This window comes from Pholcus phalangioides, unplaced genomic scaffold (genome assembly GCF_987345545.1).
Source record: "Pholcus phalangioides strain wild (caught in Gottingen) unplaced genomic scaffold, Ppha-v1.0 ptg000007l_1, whole genome shotgun sequence".
NCBI classification, from domain to species: domain Eukaryota; kingdom Metazoa; phylum Arthropoda; class Arachnida; order Araneae; family Pholcidae; genus Pholcus; species Pholcus phalangioides.
This window is the reverse complement of record NW_028301600.1, coordinates 36,472,351-36,496,201: the sequence shown is the minus strand read 5'-3', so window position 1 is coordinate 36,496,201 and position 23,851 is coordinate 36,472,351. Positions and strand designations below refer to the sequence as shown.

At 32.7% G+C, this 23,851-nt stretch overlaps 1 protein-coding gene and 1 long non-coding RNA gene across 5 annotated transcripts in view; one reads left to right on the top strand and one right to left on the bottom strand.

The window, feature by feature from the left end:
* Positions 1 to 16,988: 16,988 nt before the first annotated feature.
* LOC149085235 (uncharacterized) overlaps positions 16,989 to 23,851 on the bottom strand; it is a 72,864-nt gene continuing 66,001 nt past the window's right edge. For both annotated transcript variants that reach the window (XR_016192825.1, XR_016192826.1), the window contains one exon: positions 16,989 to 17,153. This is a non-coding gene — a long non-coding RNA (uncharacterized LOC149085235). The remainder of the gene's footprint in view (positions 17,154 to 23,851) is intronic.
* The window catches only part of LOC149085234 (leucine-rich repeat, immunoglobulin-like domain and transmembrane domain-containing protein 2), a 131,154-nt gene continuing 127,277 nt past the window's right edge, over positions 19,975 to 23,851 (top strand). For all 3 annotated transcript variants that reach the window (XM_089233121.1, XM_089233122.1, XM_089233120.1), the window contains exon 1: positions 19,975 to 20,516. The gene's annotated coding sequence lies outside the window, so the exon portion shown is untranslated. The remainder of the gene's footprint in view (positions 20,517 to 23,851) is intronic.

The following is a 23,851-nucleotide window of genomic DNA, read 5'->3' as shown; positions in this document are numbered from 1 at the left end:
TTAAAGAGAGTCATGATGGTTTGTTGGGGGGGGGCGGGGCGCACAGAGAACTGTGAAAAAAAAATGGGGTAGGCTGTGTTACGGCCGCAAGTTCTAACGTGAATACGTTTTATGTGAGTTGAATCGCGATGATAGGCGCTGACATAATGGGATTATGTATTATCATCGGCTTTGTCTTTTGAATAGCTAACAAATGATACCAATGTCATCTATTTTTGTTGTGAACTGCTCGACATATAGCGGAAAACAATTTGTTACGAATCAGGGCAGCAGGCTTGGTGCCCAGACGCGAAGAGATATTGAAAAACCAAAGTAAAATCATTGGATGAACCTTTGAAACATGCATCTGACGATACCATTGCTTTCAACTACCTCTGAACGGCCTCCAAGGCCGTTCTGAGCGGCCCATGAGCGAAAAGCTAGTAAAGGGGGTAGCCATGGCAGTGGATTGAAGTTTGACAATGACCTTTAAAGAATGCATTCAAGTTAAATATACACTGGTGTAAGAAATTAAGAGAATCTGCAGACTTGGTCGATTATCTCTAGAACTACTGTACCGATTTTAATGAAATTTGATACCTCCATACATTGATACAATACAAAACAAATAACCATTCAATAATTGTAATACACACGCATGATCGTGCGTAACACTCGTTGGAGTCGGAGGGTATGAAACAGTGGTTGCAGAATAAACAAAAAAATGGGTTAATAGGGGGTGTGGTCCCCTCTTACAGATATACAAGTCTCGCAGCGTGATTTCATACTTGAAATAAGGCAGTTTATCATTTCCTGTGGCAATTGGTCCCACTCGTTCAGCAACGCTGTTTTCATTCCCAGGATGGCTCCCGGAGGTGGGTTGCGAGTTGCAATTGCCCTCCAGACATGCTCTATAGGGTTAAGGTCTGGAGATCTGGCTGGCCAATCCATCCGGCGAATATCCTCACTCTCTAGAAAATCGTCGAGCAGAAGAGCTCTATGTGGCCTCGCGTTATCGTCCATTAAAATGAACTCAGGGCCAACTGCACTCCTGAAAAAGCGAACATAGGCCTAGAAGACCTCATCCCTATACCTCACACCAATCACAGTGCCTCTTTCAAAGACATGCAGAGGTGTGCGGCCATCCAACATGATGCCTGCCCAGACCATTAAACCTCCTCCGCCATAATGGTCGATTTCGCGGACATTGGAGGGTAGGTAGCGGGTCCCTGGTTCTCTTCATATGAACGTACCGCGGGAATCGGTACTTAGGCTGAACCGGGACTCATCAGTGAAGAGAACGGTCGCCCATTGATCCATACTCCAATCTCTATGCTCTCTGCACCATGATAAACGGATTCTACTGTCCGTAGAATTGAGCGGGACGCAAACAGCAGGTCTTCTTGCAAACAACGCTCTCTCATGAAGTCTTTTGGAAACAGTCACCCTTGATACACGGGTTCCTGTGGCTGCATACAAGTCACGAGAGAGCTGAGAAGCTGTAGCACTCCTGTTACGCCTCGCTATAATCGACAAATGACGATCTTCTCTGGCCGTCGTGGCTCTTGGACGACCTTGCCCAGGCTTTCTCTCGATGGATCCGGTATCCTGGAACTGTTTCCATAAGTAACACACGACGCTGGGCGTTAAATTGAACTCTCTACAAATCTGGATTTGAGATTGGCCTGCTTCTAGCCCCCCCCCCCACAATTCGCCACCTCATTCCATCATCTAAACGTTGGTGGTTACTCATTTTTACTGTTACAATTTGAAATTAACCGATTGCTGCAAAATAACACCAAGAAATTCACCGAGGTGTGCTAGCGAACGAAATGCGTCTTAACTTACGGGTGCTTATAAGGCCTGTTTCTCTACTAGCTCCGCCTACACACACGTGTACGCTTACGTATTTGACGTACAAGATTTGCATTTTTGTCTAGAAGCAGTGGTTTTACATTCAGTTCAGTTCTTTTCATGAAATTCGATAAAATATGCAAATTCTCTTAATTTATTTCACCAGTGTATTATAACATAGGAGAAAGTGTGAATACTTTCAGAAACCAGCAGAACTACTTATAGAACCGGAGCCATCTTAATGCACAGAGCTTGACTGGGCATGTCCTGAATAGGCGTCGTGTACATAATGAAACAAGATGAGATCTGGTAACACGATTTTCAAGAGTAAGGGTACGAACATAATGCACGCTGGTTTCCGTTTGGCGATGTTACGCGCGGATTGGTTAAAAACTTTAAATTAATGTTTTATTATTTCAGGTCGGAACCAGACTGCACTATGTTTCTACCCTTACTCTCGAAAATCGGGTTACCAGATCTCTTCTTCTTCATCATATCCTTAGGATGTAAATATGTGTGTAAGCTGTTACTACCAGCAAATTATTTGGCCGCGGAAAAAATCATTTTGACTGACAGCCCATGAGGTTGAGACGGCCCTGCATAAAACCAGGACAAGAGAGAAGCACACCGAACTCTATACTAAGGGTTCAGAGACCAACATTATTTATAAAAACAAATTCAACAATGCTTGAAATGGTAATGTTTACTAAAATTGTGAATAAAAGCCATTTTCATAAATTATTATGGTAATTACAGCTGTAAATACAAACATTCATCTTGAATATTTTGTCAGCGTCATCGTTTTTCCTCAATTTTTCAACGATTTTAACTACTATAGGAGATTTTGTCGATTTATGGCAACGTCTTTGACGGCAGCTGGCGACGTCCCGTATTTTACCGTATTTACGATCCCATTCCCTTTATTTCCTCAATCAAACATAGTTATCATTTGAGTGGTTTTTTTTTCGTTTCATAAATTTTTTTGTCCACTGTCGTTTGCAGCAGCTTTTTGTAACCTTAATCCATTTTTGCAGTAATTAGCCAAGCCAACTTGTCGTAAATTGTATCTTTTAAATGCGTAAATAGGAAGGTAAAATTTTTCTATGAACACATATGGGTACTATTAATATATCAATTACAAGAAATGAATAATTTTTCATTCAGTTATCAAGTCTGCCTGTGAACAAATTATGCCATCGTCACGGACTTGAGGTGACGATAGGTTGAGAAACGATAATCTAGGGTATATCTTAGGTCTGGGATGTCGTCAGGGGCGGGCATTGGATAAAGCATTGGGCCAGGAGAAGATAATATGATCCTAGGTTGGCATGGGGGAAAACATTACAAAACACGGTCGTATTGCATCAAAATCACAAAAAATTGAATGATCTAAATTTAATACTTTATGAACTATTAAAATCCTATGATTTACTTGAATTAAATTTTTGTATCCTCCTATATTTCAAAGGATTTGAATATTTTGTCAACCCCGGAAGTATCGTAATTATGTACTCAAATTTTGTTCCCATTTTCTTCTTGGTTAGATTCGTTGATGATGTTTTTTCTCGATGTGTGTTCTTTGTTCTGCTGTCAAATTCAGGGGATACAAAGTGCAGATTGATGAACGTCACAGCTGGGTAGTTCTTTGTGTGTATGTGTGTCAGCAAGAGAGATGTTCATACACATATAGTGCTAGAAAAAAACAGTAAATTTTGATTTTCAATAAAGATTTCACACACACACATCGAACGAATCGTTTATTACTCTTCAATGAGCAAAAACGATTTGATAAAACACTGAAATGTTTACAAAAATCCAGAAGTTAAATTCTACTTAAATATACGACGACAAAATGAATGGTTTTGAATATGAATTACCTGTGCGAACTAACGTAATTGCAGTTCATAAAAATAATATTCCACGAGCGCGTTGCAAATCACATTGTATACTATAAATTTTAAATATATTATGAATTATCACCTTCTCTAAAAATAACGTTGAATATTTAATATAATAATATTTTGAATATATATATTATATATAAACTAACTCAAAACTAAACCTGAGTCTATAAATTCAGTTGAATGTTAACATATGAATATAAAAGTAAAAAAAAATATAACTACAATATATTCAAGTAGTGATCCACTTGAACAAAAAAGTTTTATTGAAATTCTGAGGATTGTATGAAAATGTAATTTCCAATCAACAAATATATTCAAAAGAAATATAATTTACAAAATTTCCCTAACTAACTGAGCATATTTAAATTAACAATATTTAAATAAATCTAGAATTCTATAAGTAGTTTATCGATTTTATCTCAAACACTTTTTTTCTTGTCACATAAAACAAATTCCATATATTTCCTTAAAAACTGTCATTCTATGCAATTCAAGTTTTAACCAGTTTTAAGAGATTTATACATAATGATATTAAATTTGTATAACAACAACATTTTTAATATAATTAATAATACTTATTTCTAGTATACATTTAGAATTTCGCTTGAAATGTATAAACGTAAGGTAACATTAAAAAGGTTAGTTTTGTTGAATTATTACTATTTATATATTTTTTTCAATTTTTGGGGTAAAAATGACGACAGTTAATTTAATCGAGATTTTCTTCTCTCTCGTGGAAAAGGTTTGGAGACAAAAAATTGGAGGAACTTTGTAAACTAAATGCTGTTCAAATATTAAAAACAAAAAAAAGCTCTTTCATAAATAAATTACGGTGCAATTTGATGTGATTGAAGTTGATAAAATGCAATATAATATTACACACTCATTGAAAATTAGATTATATATATTATAAATCTTAAATATATTGTATATTATGAATGCTATCATTCCTTCATCTCCCTCTGTAAATGTAGTATATGAATAAAAGTAAAAATTATATAGCTGTGCTATAGGCGCTCCAGTTCGAAAAGGAATATTCGAATGATCAGGAATTTATGCAAATTAAATTTCCAATGAACAAATACATTCTTAATAATATAATTCAAATTTATTAAATAAATGAGTATTAACTATATACTTAGAAGTGAAAAATTCGATTTTTCACTTCACCAATTTCTCAGTACTTGAAGCTCGCCATTGAATACAGATATCCTGCCTGTAGACAGAGGCAGTGTCACCTACCGCTGCAAAATCGAATTCTCACCGGAATCTGTATCCGTCAATTCCGAATTTTCGTCGAATATCGACTTAGACAAACGTTGATTTCAGTGATGTATTGCAAACTAAAACGGCCAAATTTTTAATGAACCAAAACACCAACATAGTTTTTTGTAAACCTTTTCGAAAGCTGGTAGAATGGACAATTTTTTGGTAGATTTGACTTATTGTTGGTAGAAGGGTATGTTTTTCAGAATTGGTGATTAAAATTTTTGGCAACAATTCGATGCTTCACTTCACCAATCTTTCAGTGCTTGTTGTTTACCATGAAATCCAGATATTTTGATGAAATTGATGTCGCATTATAGGATTATTTCTGCTCTTTCCAAATATGCGCTTAGTTTGCGTATAAGTCTCTCAGAAACGTCCCAAATTTTGTTTGTTTTAGATTTAACACTTTTATTCCATAATCGATTATCCATCATAACTCGAAAACGGTTAGAGATAGGACAGGGTTGTAGGGTGTTTCTTCTTCTGCTTGGGCTCGTCTATCACCCCCTTTCGCAGAACATGTCACGTTCACCCTGTATGATGGATCATCATGTGACAAACAAAATATTTAAATATTCAGTACAATATTGTAGTCGGACTTGGTTACTTCGAAGTCCAAAGTCACTGGGAAAAAGTTCGAATTTTACGAAATTCGAATTATCCAATTAATCTATCATGGATTTGTAAAATGAGTAAAAACTGCAATATAATCATCAACATTCACGTAGGATAATAATTATCAGCTATTAAAACGTTATCATGAGTTACGAAATTGTTTCGCAAATTTTAATAATTGATAATTATGAATATTCTATACATGCTTAGCTGCTATACATGATATAAAAGCATTATCGGTATTAAGTAATACACATTATGCACACCGGCTGAATAAAGTTAAAAAAAATGAACATTAATTTATCAAAGAAAGAGTAGAGAAAAACAGAAGATTTGTTTTATCGAATTTTTTCAAATTACGTAAATTTACTCATACAAAAAAAATCATAATTTTTCCTTCTAACTACGAATTAAACAAGAAATTTTAACATCAAATTAGATAGAAAACTTGCATTCAAACTTGCAAAAGTTGGAATTATCCACAAATTGAATTAAGTTCGTATTAGCTAATTTCTACTGTATTACGAAAATTATTAATACTGAACTTTAATACTGAATCCGAGTTTGTAAGTTTGATAAAATGTTAATGCATGAATAAAAAGAAAGATTACAGCTGAACTAGTCAAAATCCACAACAAACAAAATCGTAATTCAAATAATCAGGAATTTATGCAAATTTAATTTCCAATCAAAAAATATACTAATAAGAAATAAAATTTAAAATATTTTTCTATTTATTAACTAAATGAATATTAAGTATATAACAATGGTTAATTGATGCTAGAATTTTATGAGTACTTGATTTAGTCTCACATTGTTTTCTTATGTTATCATAAAACAGATCCCACATATTTCTTTCAAACCACCCTTCTATAAGCAATGTCAATTTCAACAAGTTTAAAGAAATTTATGGATGATGATATTTTCAATTTTGTTGAACAACATTTTTAATGTAATCAATCGTAATTATTACCAGTATTTATTTGGAGTTTTGCTCAAAATCCATGTCCACATGGTATAAAAGCAAGTTAAGATCAAAATGGTGAGTTTTGCTGAGTTAATGTTCTTTTTTTTCGTTTTTGAAATAAAAATGACAATTAATTTATTCGAGAGTTATGTATTCTCTCTCGTGGAAAAGGTTTCTAGACAAAACAAAATTCAGGAAATTTGCAAATTAAATGTTATGCGTGTGTTATTGAATGTATTGAAGTATATAAAAAATATAATATATAATACAAATTTTAAACATATTGTATATTTTGTGGATATTGTCTGTGCTAAAACTCAGTCTGAAAATGTAATGTATGAGTAAAAGTAAGAAAACTACAGCTGCTATAGGTGATCCAATTCAAACAAAACCATTGTTCGAATAATCAAGAATTTATTCAAATTTTATTTTCAGTCAACAAATATATTCAATATTATTATTAAAGAAATATAATTGAATATATTTTTTATTTATTAACCAAATGAGTATTAAGGAAAAACAATATGAGAATAATGCTAGAATTTTATGAGTACTTGATCGAATTTGTCTCGATTTTTTTTTTTTAAATCATGAAACGCACTCCATATACTTCATTAAAAACTTCCATCCTATAAGCAATATAAATTCCAAACAGTTCGAAAAGATTTATGCAGGAGATATTAAATTTGTCTAACAACAACATTTTTAATGTAATCAATCATAATTATTACTAGTATATATTTAGAATTCGCTCGAAATCAATGTCCGCAGGGTATAAAACCAAGGTAAGATTAAAAAGGTTAGTTTTGCTGAATTATTATTATTAAGATTTTTTTTTTCTCTTTTTGGGGTAAAAATGACGACAATTAATTTATTCGAGAGTTGCCTCTTCTCTCTCGTTGAAATCAACGAAGAACTCGAGTTCAAGATCGAGAGGGAGAGAGAGAAAAATTAACAAAAATTGAAAAAAAAAATAATCATACATATATTTCCGAATCACTGATGGAAAAGGGAGAAGGAGAAAAAAAAAAGTTAATGGGAAAAGATTCCAGTTAAGTATAAATACTTCGGACGATTTCGTTTTGCCAAGAAACGATTTTAATGAGTTAGAATAGATTTAAAGAAAACCGGTACATGGTTTCGCGTCCTACGTACCTTGAAAAATCAAAATAATGAGAATTCAGCTGAAGGGGATTAATGGTCGTTTGTGAAGACAAGGCCAAATAAAAAGAAATACAAGAGTGTAATATATATAATAAAAAAAGACAATAATAAGTAGAAAAAAAAAACATATAACGTAAACGTCCATTAAGGTAGATATCTCGAGAAAAAAATGGAACGGGAGGTAAAAAAAAAAAACTACAAATAAGTAAAAAAACGAGGAAAAAAAAGGAAAAGAAAAGACGGGAAAAGAAAGTAAAAGAGGAAAAAATATATATTTGGGAGGAAGTGATGGATAAAAGGAAAAAAAAAAGGAACTAAAACTTGCGCACATCGCTGAGATGAAGCTTTTCTTGTCAATTTTTTGATGCTACCATCTTACTGAGAATACGCCGTAGGGTACGGGTTGGGTGGAAGGATTACTATTTTCGCTTGGCTATTCAGTGCTTTGGAGACAAATGCTGGTTTTTTTTCTGTCTTAATTCTTTTTATTTTTATTTTTTTTTATTTTCCAGGACAAAAAGAGACAGCTAAAAATGAATAAATAAATAAATAAAAACGCTCTGATCGAAGAAACTTCATTTCCCTTCTGTCTTATTCACCCACTCAGTACACGTTTTTTTATTCCTCTCTTCTCTTAGGTTGTTTGGTGTTTTCATTTTTATGGAACGTTTTGTACTTGGAAAATGGCAGACAATAGATATATACGCGAAAAAAAAAATATATAGATGTATAAAATTATAATAAAAATAATGGTAAAAAATACTTCCTCACCCAGGCAAATAAACGTTTTCAAGCTGAATAAGGATAAGAGTGGGTATATGTATGAAAAGAAAGAGGACGCGGGCGTCTTCTCTCTTTGTAAAGTTTTCAATTGCAAATTGATAATGTTTGCGACACTTTATACAATGAAAGTATATGTATGCTATACAAAAAAATAGTAGTTTTTTCCTTTATTCTTTTTCTTTGAAGACACGGGGAATTTTCTTGTTGAGCAAGTACTTTTAAGAATATTGCTGCTGGTAACAATAGGTGGTGAAGGTTTGTGAATTAGTTTGTGTCAGCAAACTGAAGTGCTCAATTTGTGTTGGGGAAAAACGAAAGCAATATTGAAAGGGTTTCGAACTTTCACGCTTGGATATTCTAAAAAAACAACAATACTTGATAGCTTCTGATATGGTTTTTAATAACGATTATTACGTAGACCAGAGTTGAATGCATGAAGAAATAAGTTGTCTCCTTCGTATATCTTTATTGCACTTTATACGCTTTGGTCAGCGAACCCACAAAAAGTTCAATTTCTATGGAGATCAGATCCTGACTCAAAAGACAATATGCTTATAACAACAAAATATAATCCTACGAATTACTCAGTAAACTTAGTTCTAACCAGAAATGTGGCTATCCGAGAAGCTAAGTTAGAATATCCATGTGTCTGGTTATACATTGTCACTGAGATTTAGATGCTTTTGTGGAACAGTTTGAATTTTGTTAATCCTCCTCACACGACGAAACTCGACTTGATCTCGATTAGTCTGAAGTTCGGGAGATTTGGAGACTAGGCGAATTGAATTGTCTGTTGTCCCTCACACGACGCTACTAAAAAAAATCTCAATTCCCGGGAAACTGAGTAAAAACGACACAGTTTGGATTCACCTCGTTATCTTCTTATACCTCATGAAACGGGATAGAGAAAAATGAATCCATTTTTTTAGCAAATCCTAAAAGCGATGAAGATGATATTAATAACCTATACTACTATCTCCATAGAACAATTATTGCCCTACTGTCGCTATAGAAGGAGAAATAAAAGAAATTTATATATACACACACACACACATACACACATCCATAGCATTCAAAAGAATACTCATTGCAGACTATTAGTTACAGCAAAATAATTACTGGAATCAGATTCGAAATTCATCGCTTTCTACTGAGTGAAAACAGAGGCTTACCTGGAATTAACGAGACTGGTTATTCCTTACATACATTATACAGACATTGACCGCCTCTGTTAGAACGACTGCTACTAACCTAGAGGTAATTCAAATTCACGTAGCAAATACCCATTATTTGGAGGAAGTGTAAGTTCTATAAGATGAAGAAGATTCATTTCGATGAAGAGCAGATTAGAGTTGTCACCGTTCTAGACACAAAAATAAACTGTGTTTACCTTGGAGAGAAGTATGGGTTTTCCCATATATTCCCACACACTATCTACGTGACTTTGGCGTCCCCATGTGAGAAGATCTCCTTAGGGTCTCAAAGTAAGTCTGACTTCATAAAGGTACAGTATCGAGACAAAAAAAAAAATTCTTTCGTAGAATGTGCGAAAAATTCTCCTGTATATCAGTAAATGATTTTCATCTGAAAAATGCACAGAGCCCATTCCATAGATTCAATGGCGTCATTTATTAAACATTTTTTTAGCTCACCTTCAGCTGCAGATCTTGCATTAGTTATCTTCTGGACCGTACTATTCGTAAATATATCGACTCCATTGAACGCTTCTATGGGTAACAGACTAACTGACTATCGAAAATCAATATCCATATCTCAGTATGAATACCGAATCTAATAACTTAGTAACAAGATGATACTTGGGAATCGAAAATCAACAATTTTTATACATCAATTGTTCTTTCTCATTTAGATGCATACTGCTTGAATTTTTATTTCTGAAGCACAATTGTAACTCCAAAGGTGTCTAATTAGATCGTAGTACGAAAATAACAATAAAAAATTAATGTACATGTACCTCATATTTCTATCTCTATAGTAACCGAATAAAACATTATTATGGAAACAGTATTATGGAAAAAATGAGAAAAATCAAATTTTAATAAGTCTGAAAAAAACTCGATATATTTAATATATTAGATTACTTTATCTGCACTCTCTCCAACATGCTCAGAACAACTAATCGCCTTTTATTTTTTCAAGAAAACAAATGATAAATATATTTCCTAAATAATAGTTTCAATTTAAAAGAATTAGAATAGCGAAGCTGTTCACTTGATCTTTGTCTTCTGAAACATAAAATGATGATCAGGGATTAAACAACATCTGGCGTTTTCTCATCATGAATGCTCTAACATCACAACCCAGCGCCGAATTCTTAATTTTTATAAGCATCGTCTTGTTTCCGAGATGTTCGACATTTCGCTTCAGAGAAAGTAAGATTTTCGTATTTTCCAAGTTCCATTTTCTTGGATTAAAAGCTTCAATAAAAGTAATAATTTAGCAATGAAATGGGCAATGAAGCTCATTATAAGTTATCTCCAATGTTCTAGTTTCGAGATTACTATGGATTACATTTAATGAAAAAGGAAATGACATTTCTCTCTCTTTGGTCTCTTTCATAGGCATAAATTCTCTAAAAAGTTGTAAATGAAAGAAACTGGTATGTAATTACCAGATGAAAATGTTCAATATGGTGCACATCATTGCGTGCAAAACTCGAAACGTTATTTTTATATATCATTTTTGTAAACTGTAGCGGAAATTTTTAGTCTTACATGCAATAATTATAAAAAAAACATCTAGATAAAATTTCGTGGGAATACAGTTATTAAATTTTTATTTTAGATTCTGTAATACTTTTACTGGTGTTGAATCAAGAATTTTACTCTCGTAGCCTATGTACGTGGATACATGAAAATTTCACTACACATGGATAAACATTTTTTGCATGAAAATTCATGTTCGAGTGGTTCTTTTCCCATGTTGGTTTGAGTATCGATTAACCCAAATGTTGCTTGTAGCGATTCCAAACAGTCATATAATGTTATAGGCTGCTATCTATTTTGCAATATTCTGTGTTACAATTCCAACCATAGGGTTTACTGCTAAGGTGTGTTAGGTTAAGGAAACTGTAATCAGAGATTGACGAAGTGGATCAGACATGAAACAACGGGCATAAGATGCAGTGCGATTGAACGCTGAACGTGAATTAATCATACTGTATATGCTTGCGGTTGCGATATGAGAAATCGGTTTAAATCTATAATACTGAATTTTAGAGCTTTCAATAGGTTCCAGTTACAGAACTACATGAAGAAAACGCAGATATCGGCATATTTTAATACTAGAAAAAATTTATAAATGAGTTAAACGAATTTTTCTGTGAATATGAGCATATTTTTTTTTTCTAAATTTCAAAATATCAAGATCATGTATAAATGAATTTTTAAAATCCGTCATCCATAGTACCTTTGTGCGATATTGAAATAAAGTAGTTACTTTTTTGTAAAAACTTGTTATGTGATAATGTAAAAAGAGATATTCCATTCGTGATATTTATATATATATATATTACTACCTATTACCTATATTTTTGATTTTGAAGTGTTTCACTTCATAGTTTTTGACATTTGTTTTTTTATGAAAATAAGCATGACATTTTATGATACAATATGAATTTCAGGTATCCAAACAAATTCTAATTAAATTTCCAGTTACTCCTGAAACACACACAGCAGCGGAAGTTTCAGCAAAAATTTGAACAAATCGTGTATTTAAATAAAATACATGAATATGTTTCCCTGATAATTTTATATAAAATCAGCCTTCAATTTATTTTATTTTATATGATATTTGCACAAACAAGATATTCTGTGTGTATATATATGTGTGTGCATGTATAAGAGCATTTCAACTTTATATACGGGGTAGTTAAAAGATGGAGCAAATGTTTACTTTTTGTTTTGTGATTTTTTGGTAATGTATATACACTGTAATACACAATGACTGATGTAATATTAAGTTTACAAAGTTTAGTAAATCAATTAATCTATGTATTTCAGAATGAATCAATTTAGTTTTTAAGTTATTTTTTCAACAATATAAAATGAATTAATTCGATTTTGTGACATTCAGACTATTTTTTTTCTCGCGAAATTGATTGTTCATAATAATATAAACTTTATTAATTCAACATACGAAAATTTTGTAAATGATGAAAATTGAAATATAAATCAATGTTCAGCTGAAAACCATTCTTTGGCTGGATCTTAATGCCTTATGCTTAAATGTTTCTGAAAAAAAATTTAAATGTAAATAGAAACATGATGAATATAAAAAATGCTGAGCTGATTTGAATAACTAAAATGAAAGAAGATGACTTAAAATGCAGTTTCAAGCAAACGTTTACCAATGCCAGTGTATATTTCTAGGGTTTGTAGGGATCATTTCGTTTCAATAATTAAAAAAATAAAACTTTAAATATGTATTGATATATCTTTCACTAGCAGAGAGTAAGAATGCAGATTCTCAAATTTAGTTTAGAATTATGTTTATCGCTGTAGTAATGCGCGTGTTTACAGTATGGTTTATGATGATTTACTTGCAAGAGTGATCACGATTAATTTGTGAGTCATAGGATGACGAAATATAAGCCGAAATGTGCTCCATCAAGTGATCTGGATTCCTGGGCTCATATTAGAACGGAGGATGCCGAGGCATAATTTCTCAAATTATCGAAAGGTATGTTATGATCCATTTGCCTCATCTGATAATACGGGCGACAACTATAAATGATGTTTCACCGTCATGAGAACACACCTTCAAGCTCATCTTGATAACAGTAGCTCGGAGGACACCCCCGTCACCGTATTACGTAGCCAACGATAAATTGTGAAGGAGATTAATGTTCTACTTGACATAGACATCCTTTTGTTTGATAGCTCTAGTATTCGACCGATTCCAGATGCAGCTCGAGAGGGGCTACTCCCGATATCTCTTTCTACGCGATAAATAAGTACATCAGATAAAAGAGGTCTGACAGTTCTGGTAACTAAGCCTAATGTCGAAAACTTCATTGTTACACACCACCAACTTCATTTCAATTACATTTAATCTCATAATTTTTTCCTTTAATTGTACAACAATTTGACATTGACGTTCTCGACTTTTAAATTATGAACATTATTCATTGAAAATTGATGGAAGCTACGCACAAAGAATTTAATTAGCAATGTAATCGATGCATCCTTCTCTCTCTCTCTCTCTTTCGGCAGTTCACCATTATAACAGATAACTTTGAAACTACGTGCATCATAATCACTACATTCGAACGTGGAATATTTATAAAGTGAAATCTTGCAACAAAAAATAATCGATATAACAACAAATCCTTTTATAACAATATTTATTTTTCAGATCTTGTTTGGTATTGCCTTTAGTCTAATTTTAAACTCCTCTCGGTGCAACGATATCCTTTAGTATGATAAATCCTTCTATAATGATATTTTTGAGATTTTGAAATTGCTACTACTTTTTTTTAATATATATTTTGCTCAAAATCATCTTCGATACATTTTCGAATCTCTTCCAGTTTGTTCTTTCAAGCATGTTTATTAACATTGATATTTTGTACTATCTATAGTCAAAACTTGTTGATGAAGTTACTGTGAATCTACTTTCTGTGTAGCAAAGTGGTAACTTCATTAACCAAGTGTTGTGCAGCAAAACACTTTACTCTGTGAAACAATCAAATGGATAATACAGGGGGGTTATCAATAAACTTATACTACTAAGACATATGTAGCGCTCATTCTGATGGAGTAATTAAGCCGAGCAGTGTCACAGTTTAATTATACTGACACTAGTCCGAGCTATGTAGCACCAGTTTGGTGGACGTACAGTATTTCATAGAACCTTGGTATATACGTTACTTGTCCATGGGAAAAAAGATAACTGCGATAAAAAGTGTCACTATTCACATAGTGGTCAGAAATTGCGAAATATTTTTACTGAATATTTCATTTCCCCATTGTCTATATATCCTATGTATCTGTTAGAGCCCAGTTTGTTGTTTGTGTTTCATTGGCCGTATCAATTTGCATCAAAGTACCTCTATCAGAATGGGCATCAGTGTGAATTAGTAGTGTCAGTTTGTTTATAACCACCCTGTATATAAAAAGAATTGTTTTCATCTCATTTCTGGGAAAACTTGCGTTAGTGTCCTTATGTCTATCATCTCACTCAAAGGTAATCTCTTTTTATTCCATTAAATAAATATAAATAATCAGCTAATCAATTAGAATTTTTTGTTGCGAATAAATACGGAAAAATGCATTTATGGTGGTACCAACAACACCAATTCAAAAGAGATTCCAGCAAAAGTTTAAGTTTTCAGGCAACTGATATTAATGCTACCGCTCGATTCATGTCACGATCTTTCTCTACAACGAAATTTTATTCTTGGTCGGCATAGTATCGTTGTATCGAGGTTCCATTGCATTTTAATTAGATTTATGCTAGACAGAAATGAATATAAAAATGAATTTTTTAAACGAAAAACGACATTGATATCTTTTGGAAATTCGGCAATGCAAAAAATATTTCCTAGAGAAAATATTCTTTGAAGTGAAATAGAAGAAATACACCTGTGTAAAAACGTGTCATATAATAACTTAAATTCTCATTCTTATTTCTAAATAAACCGAAAGAATTTTTTATGTCACAACACGAGAAAAAGGATATTTTCAATTAAGGACAAAATATCCGCGTGTCGCTGATATAGCAAATTATATTTTACTTGGACGGAGCTACACAAAATAAGATGACAAAAAAATATCAAATTCTTAAGGAAATGCAAAAGCTGAAAAAGATAATGATATTTTTTCGAGGCAATCCTTTTTTCCCCGTTCTTTCAACACAGTGGCGTAAAAAGGGCAAAGATTCGCTCTTTCTCAGCTACGTAAACCACTCTCATTAAAGGCGCGAAGGTGCGCCGAAAATTAGCCGACAGACATATTCTACCTTAAGGGAGAAAATTGCGAGAAAGTCATGAGAGAAAGTACACCATTTGTCGGAAATTCTTAAAGTAAATGGTCGAAGTATAGCTCGTAGGCCTCTTTTAGGATGATTAGTTACAAAATTCAACGAACTTCTAAACAAAAATTGGCACTTTCGTTCTGAAAATCTTGCAAAACCACTATCTCGGAGCTCTAACTTATTTCTTTTCCTACTTACCAAGATTTAAGTAGTCGCATTTACGCTTCCACAGGTTCCCAGACGCTAACATACATATTTCAAAGAGGATGTGCTGGAATACTTATTTTTCAGCCTGGCCGCATTCAAAGTTTTATGCCTTCGAAGGAAAAAATTTTTAGACTTGCTTGGCTGTTAACGTTTATTATAACTTTTGTCGACATTTTTTTGTTACACGAAACTGAAAAAAAATCCCCATATTTTCCTATGTTTTGTGTTCCGCCTTCTGAAGAAATGTATCACACACTAATAATAAAAGTGTACCAAAACTGTTAACTATAATGGTTTTCGAAAGAGATAATTTTTTCTCCAAATAAACTACATGATGCTCAAGGAAACATATCTTCTGTATATTATGGCGAAGTGAACTTGGAAAAAAAAGTCATCTAGTCTCCCCCGGCACTCGAACCCAGGCCCTCTTGCAAATCGTGCAAGCATGCCACCATCTACTGCACTGGATACACGACCCCGCCTTCCTTATTTCGTGAGGCGCTGAAGTAGACGCAATATTTAGGCAGACATTTTCTGGATAATATACAGAGGTGAACTCAGAAAGAAAACTCATCTGGCCTGTGTCAGGCAGGGTTTATGCCTTCGAAGTGTGGTGCAGCCTTTAGTGCCGGTGTAGATGGTAGCATGCTTACCCGCTGTGCGAGAGGGCCTAGGTGTGAAACCCGGCAAAGACCAGATAACTTTTCTTTCCAAGTTCACCTCGGCATAAATAATATCCAGAAAATATGTTTCGTTAATACACTGGGCTGAGAAAAAAGCCGTCTATCTCTCTACACATAATGGTTACTTTATCCATTTCTTTTTAATACGGTTTTCCTAGTTGTACAAAACTGAGTAACTTTTCACCATCAAAACTAGATTTACGCATTTTTTTCATCAAACAATTCATATTCTTTCTTGAAATATAATTAAAACAAAAATGAAATTACATACATACATAGAAATACGAACATGTATGTCTTAGAAAACACCGATATAATACGTTCGTGTTTTGTTGACAGCCCCTAAATATCGCAAATACACGAATAAAATGATTCAGCTGATAATATTGAAATGCACACACACACACATATGTACCTTTTCCTTCATTTGAAATTTTTTAAGAAAAGAAAACTATTTTTTTTTTTTTTTTTCATCAGTGTTTCAACGCAACTAAATAACAATCAATAAAAAATATTTATTACAATAAATACATGATTAATGTACACAAAAGTTTAATAAATCGCTGAATCAATATAAAAATGAAAAAATAAAACAAAGTATTTCAAATAAAAACAAAACAATTTTAATGATTCTTCATCGATTTCCTTGGAGTGAGGAAATTAAAGTTTTCATCCAGAATAGTTGTTCCCAAAGTGTGGGTCACGATCCCCTGAAGAGGCTGCGTCAATGAACTAGAGAGGATTGCGAGAAATTCATTTTTATTTAAAAAATATGAAAAACTAAAAATGTATTTACTCAGCTGAGCTGATTACCATGCATCATACAATATGATTTTATCAAATTCTACTTGTACAGTAATCAATATATGAAGATAATACATATACAGGGAGACTAAAGGAATTACCTAATTTCAAAATTGTATATTTCTTAAAAATTATAAACACAGAATGATAAGTAATATATATAAATTATAAGGGAAATAATGTCTACGTTTTGTGAAAAAAAATTTTTGTGGTCGATTTCAAGTGTGGGGCCATTTTGAAATCTGATGAGTCTTTCTCAATCACCCTGTATACGAAAATCAAGGAGCACACTCTTCGCTACACTTCCATCTTGCATAAAGAACACCAGATACATATAAAGAAACATAATAAATGTTTATATATTTAAAAAAAAAATGAATATCGTTGAATGTAAGTATATATATTGCATGATAAAAACCGAAAAAGAGTTGCAAAAAGAGCACTTTGATTGGTAAAAATTGAAATGTTCCGGAGACGTATGGTCAGCCTATGCGGGGGATCGCCGATAAGTTCTTTGGTCAGAAGGGGATCACGCTTCAAAAGTGGGAACCACTGATGTAGTAGAAAATACAGATTTCATGAAAGTATGTTGATTTTTGACAATTTAAATATTTTTGTATTTTTGATTTAAACGTCTTTGGCTTAATTACACTCGGTGGCCAAAAAATTAGGAACATCCTCCACTCAAACTTTGACTCGTCCATGCAGCACGTGCGCTGACGTAATAAATTAGATTTGCCGATAAAAAGCTTTCTCCTGGTCAGAAGCACCAGTTACTAACGTTGCAATTTGCTTGTTCATGGCGACAAGAGATTTCAGTGACTTTGAACGCGGCATGGTTGTGGACGCCAGAAGGAGCGGTTCCGGTATCTCCGGAGCCGCTGATCTTCTTGGTTTTTTTCGTACGACAGTATCTTGAGTTTTCAAAGAAAGGCAGCTAAGCCAAAAAACTTTGAGCAGGAAGCGGAATAGTGGGCGGAAATCGCTTGTGAACGAAAGAGAAGCCAGGCGACTGACACACATCATGTGCAGTAACAGAAGAGCTACAACGCAACAAATTACAGCGCAATACAACTCAGGATAATCAAAAAGCATTCCCGTACGTTCTAAAATACGGATCTTAAAACGAATTTGTTTTAATAGCCAGTGACCAACAAAGAGTTCCTTTGAATTCGCTGCAAAACCGAAAGAGATGACTTCTGTGGGCTAGAGAACGGCGAAATTGAACACCTGATGAATAGAAGAAGGGTATTTGGTCTGACGAATCGAAATTTCTTCTCCATAACGTTGATGGCAGGATCCGTGTGTAGCGCAAGCAGCACAAAACCATGAATCCGATATACCACGTCATAACTGTTCAAGCGGGTGGGGACGGAATCAGGGTCTGAGAGCATTTATTTGGTATACTATTTGTCCCTTATTTCCATTGGAAACATCCATCAACACCAGCGCCTACCTCCACATCGTTGCTGACCACGTGCGCCCGTTTTTTGTCCATAGTGTTTCATGATGATGGTCATTTGCAGCAGGATAATGCACCCTCCCACGGCGCTGGAGTTATCTCAGATTGGTTTGAGGGGAGCATGATTCAGAGTTTCATTCCTCTTGATCGATTTCATCAACTTGTAGAGTCCATGCCTAGAAGAATATCTGCTGTCATGAAAGAAAGAGGAGGTCCCACACGATATTAGTGGTAAGTAGCAGGTTATTGCTAATTTTTTGGAAACTGGGGTGTATATTTTTACAGAAAACTGGTGTAAATTGGTGCTATTAGCACATTTTTATTTGAAACAAAAACATCAACACAACAATTAAATTAGAGTTTATTTTTAATTAAATAAAATTGTTAATTATAGGAGAAATATATACTGTTTGCTTTTATTTTACTGTTATATCTGGATGTCGGAGGTAAAGGGCACTATGTGACAAAAAAAAATTTTACAGGAGAGCCGTTTAAAATTTTTATTTCAGTATGGCTCTATGGAGCTCACTTGTTTTATAAAGTGGATATTTCTGTTACTTATGAAATAGAACTTGGCTTCCTATATCTATGTGTGATGTAAAAAAGTACTGCAAACTAATAGCTTTATCTCAATATCGACGAAAATGGATATAGTGTCCTGTGCCTCCGGCATACAGATATGCAAACAGAAACAATCTTGCTTAGCGAAGTTGAATAGTTTTGATTTGAATTTCATTTCCAAATCTCCCAATTAGGTGTGATTTTGTAAATCTTTGAACATGTAAAATTTCAGCAGCTTCAAGAAATGACATTAACAAGGTATAAACTTTTTCTAGAAAATAAGTATTGGAATACCAAAAATTGAGAAAAAAAAATGTGTATAATTAATTTTTTTTACCATGTATTTTTCATGTCTATTCTAATAAACACGAGACCTAGTGGGTTAAAAACAGTTTTATACGATCTTAAAGACTATAACTTCAGTTTTCATTAATATTTTTGATGAACGATGCAATTTATTAGTTATTATTATTTTTGCATTGTTCAATTCGATTAATGAACATGATTAAAATGAGATGACGTGATGCTAGTAAACTCACGCCGTGATATCCAATGAAATTACGCAGTTTCGCTTTGCGAGTGATCAAAGCAAGTCTAGTCTAGGCAGAAAGAGAGTATCCTGGTGCGTGTGGCGGCCACCCCCTTTCGCGTTGAGGGCAGTGGATTGCTCCACGTGGCTGATCAAAACTGCCATGCGCTCACCGTGCCGCAGTTGTGTCCGTGAGCTTGACATGAGGAAAGCTCAGCCGAATTTTTCGACGAGGACTCGTTGCATGCTTTGCCGGTAGAGGCAGCACATATTGTCACTTGGAAAAAAAAATATCTCAAAGCAGTTGCACTTATCCACTAAACAAGAGAAAGTCGTCGGAAATGAGAGTTCACAACAGAAATATTATTCCTTGAATTTTGAAGCTGCAAATAAGAAAAGACCCTACAGGATAGAATTGTTACGACCAATAATTCCAACAGTCTTCAAAAATATAAATAAATTTTTCGAAATTTTTTTGATATTCCAACAAATCAATGTTTAAAATTATTAACTGTTTATAGAACACTGCTGCTCGGTGTATTCAAGACGATACAGGGACATAAAAAATAATTATTTTTCACGAGAATGAAAAAAGTATAATTGTTCGTCTTGTGGAAATTTGAAATTATATATATAGTCCATCGTTGGTTTCTTTTTTGTGAGTTTATGAGACAGCTTGTACGTGTGAAAACTTCTGAAATGCTTGCTCGAGGAGTTCCTTAAAACTTCGCTTACAGAGGTAAGTCCATTGCTATACATAACTGATTTTTTTATTACTCAATTCAACTTCTCCGAATCCTGTGTGATGATGAATTGGAATTTACATGCTATGTAAAACATCGTGTCATGCACAGTGTATACAAAATGTACGTCGAAACAAAAATTAATATACAGTTATAAATATGATGATAACTATTAGCAAAAATGTGGCATTTTCTATATGCATAATATATAAAAATGTTTTATTATGTTGAATGTTTAGGAGAAATATTTCAATTATTCTATTCGTAACAGAAATATCAATGTGATTTGAAAAATTTTATTTATAAAACTAAACGATGATACCGAAGTGTATTGTTTAAATATTCTTAATAATTATTCCAATTCACATGCTGCATTGATCACGTGATGTAGTTCGTAGTTTTTATGTTTCGCGTAAAAAAATTATTGTTATTTTGCCGATGCACAAGTAGCATCAAATTTTTACGCATTATCATTACTTAATTTATATTTTCGAAAATTATTAGTCAGCCATTGTATTTGAGAAAGCTAATTTCAAAATTTTATCAAAGGCAAATTATTATATTTGTTATTCATAAGTAAATCGTGATTATTTTCATAATTTTATCTAATGAATCATCTATCAAATAAATTGAATATTTGATGATATATCAATTTATATTTTTATAATTCTATATACGTTTTCACCTTTCAAAATTAAGAAAATATAAAGAAAAGTGACATAAATGTAAAGAAATTTCTATTAATGAGTCAAAATTGAAGTTACTTGTGTGATGATAATAAAAAATAAATAAGTATTTAGTGTTTAATGCAATTCTATATTCGTCAAGATGAATAGCACGTGACTTGATAAAAACGCAGTTTGGCTAGAAGCCAACTGGTTTTAAAAAGAGATATTTTCGTGTGTATTGTCCGATAATTGAGCACGAGTTGAATTGGAGAATTCCTTCGCATTAAATGTTCAACATATTTTTATCATACCCATCCAATTTGTCATTTTAAATTATTATGATATCCAACTAGAAACTAAGCAGTAAAAAACTTACGGATTTAATTACATATTTTTTTACACACAAATATAACAATTTCAATCGTTTTTGAAGATACATATAGAATTGTAATTAATCTTGAAGATATGGATTTAAAAAAGATTAATTAACGTTTATATTCAATGAAAATAGGAAAAATCTATATTTATTATTTATTTATTCTGTCTCTACCTTGAAAAAAGTACGATGTTCTTGTTGGGATAAATCAAGAAGCTATCCATACGTATAGATAAGACAATAATTTTTTATAGCAGTATATTTTATCATAATAGTTTTTTCGTAATAATTGTCATTTTCAAGTCGCTGTACTTTAGTTACATTTGGCATCCATATTTATTATGGCCATTTTTTCAGCCAACTCGTTGGGAATTCTCTGTGTTGTAACCATTGTATTTTCAGTTTAAAAAATCATAAAAACGCAAAACATTCAAAATAGGGGCAGTCGTTACTGTACATTATCCAGTGAATTATTGTTCATGTGAAACGAATTTTATTTGATTAAATTATGTGACTTCGATAAATATTGAAAAATCCATTTGTTTTTCATTCATGATTTTCTTTAATCCTTTTTTCTTATTTTATGCTATACTGTGAAGTATAAGCATCCGCTGCCTGTCTCTCTCGGTGGAACCCAATTACTGTTCTTATTTGGGTTACAATGAAATAACGTATCTTTCTTTCAGATCAGTTTCATGCATATATTCACGGATTTAAATCGCATTTCCATACGCGTGAACCGTTTAATATAAAATTCTTCAAGTTTATGTGGTTTTTAGGAATGGGGATATATTTCATCTGTGGCGAACAAACAGCTCGTAAACCTTATTTTCGATGCTTGTTTGACGGCTCTCGACTATATTTTTTTCCTGTTTATTCACAAGCACAAAAGGCCTCGACGATTTTCTCAAATCTTTTTTCCTAAGGTTTTGCCGGAATCCGTGTCTCTACCGCGTTTTTCAATCTCTCTTCTCGACGAAATATTTTCTTTTATATATATATTATTATTATCATGGCGTATGTGTGTGTTGTATGTGTTCCTCAGAACGGGAAAATGCTTTCTGTCCGGTTCTTGGATTTTATGTCGGCAATCAATCTTTGTCATACTGATCCTCATACTTCTTTTTTTTTCTGTTTTTTCTTCCACGGCTTTTTTTCTCTATCTCTGGGTATTTTTAGTGCGATGTGCTAACAGATTACGTAATTTTTCCTGCTTTGATTTTCTGACTTGACATATGACGGCTTCGTTATCTGGAAGATCGGAAAAATGATTTACTTTGATATCGTGTATCCTCTTATCAAGCGTCCGATCCTTTTATTTTTCGCTAATTATTATTACTGATTATTTATCATCGTTCTTTATATGCATTATCTGTATTCGTACTCGGATAATTGAAAATTCTTTGATGAATCACCATGTGAACTAGAATATTTTTTTTTATTTCTGTACTCTAATAATAATAGCATCAATATCGACAGATACCGAGCGTTTTTTATGATTTCGTGATAAATTGTTGTAACAATTACCACAAATATTAATAATGTTGTTTTATGTACAATATCACATAATAAAACAAGAAAATGATCGCCGAACTTATCTATGAATCTTTGTCTTTCAACGGATGGAAGAATTAATGAATTACGGATAAAAAATTATGGAAGTGAAGCTATATATCAATATTATATTATTTTACTAACAAGCATTCAAACATTCTTTATAGTCTACAATATTTCTTTCGATGTTTTGTGATAACGTTTTACTTTTAAATCAAAATAATATTATTTTTTAATAATATTGTCAATTATTTCTGTAAAATAATGTCGCATGGTTGTGTTACACTGAAGTGTACAACTTAATATAAGTAAGTTTTTGAATTAATTCCACCCACATTTTTCTAACTCCAACATGGGGACAACGTTTACAAATTGAATTTTGTTAATCTTAAACATGAAATCAACAATCAGCTACTGTTTAAATAAATAAGTGATGAAAATGCTTAGAAAAAAAAAACACTTTTTGGAGCAAGAGTAAAACTTATTCTATTTTTATTATTTTAACAATAATCAATGCTTCGTATTGATTAAACATTTATATTCACCATCTGATATTAAACCGAAATACTTTCAACAGTGATTGAAATTAAAATAATTTTTAACATATATTAAACATTTTTGATTAATGTGAATATAAAATATGGAGATATTCGATAGTATAGGAAGGGGGGGGGGGGGTGTATTGCTTTTCAATTAAATTTACATCTGTATGGTCATTATCAATTAAAATAAC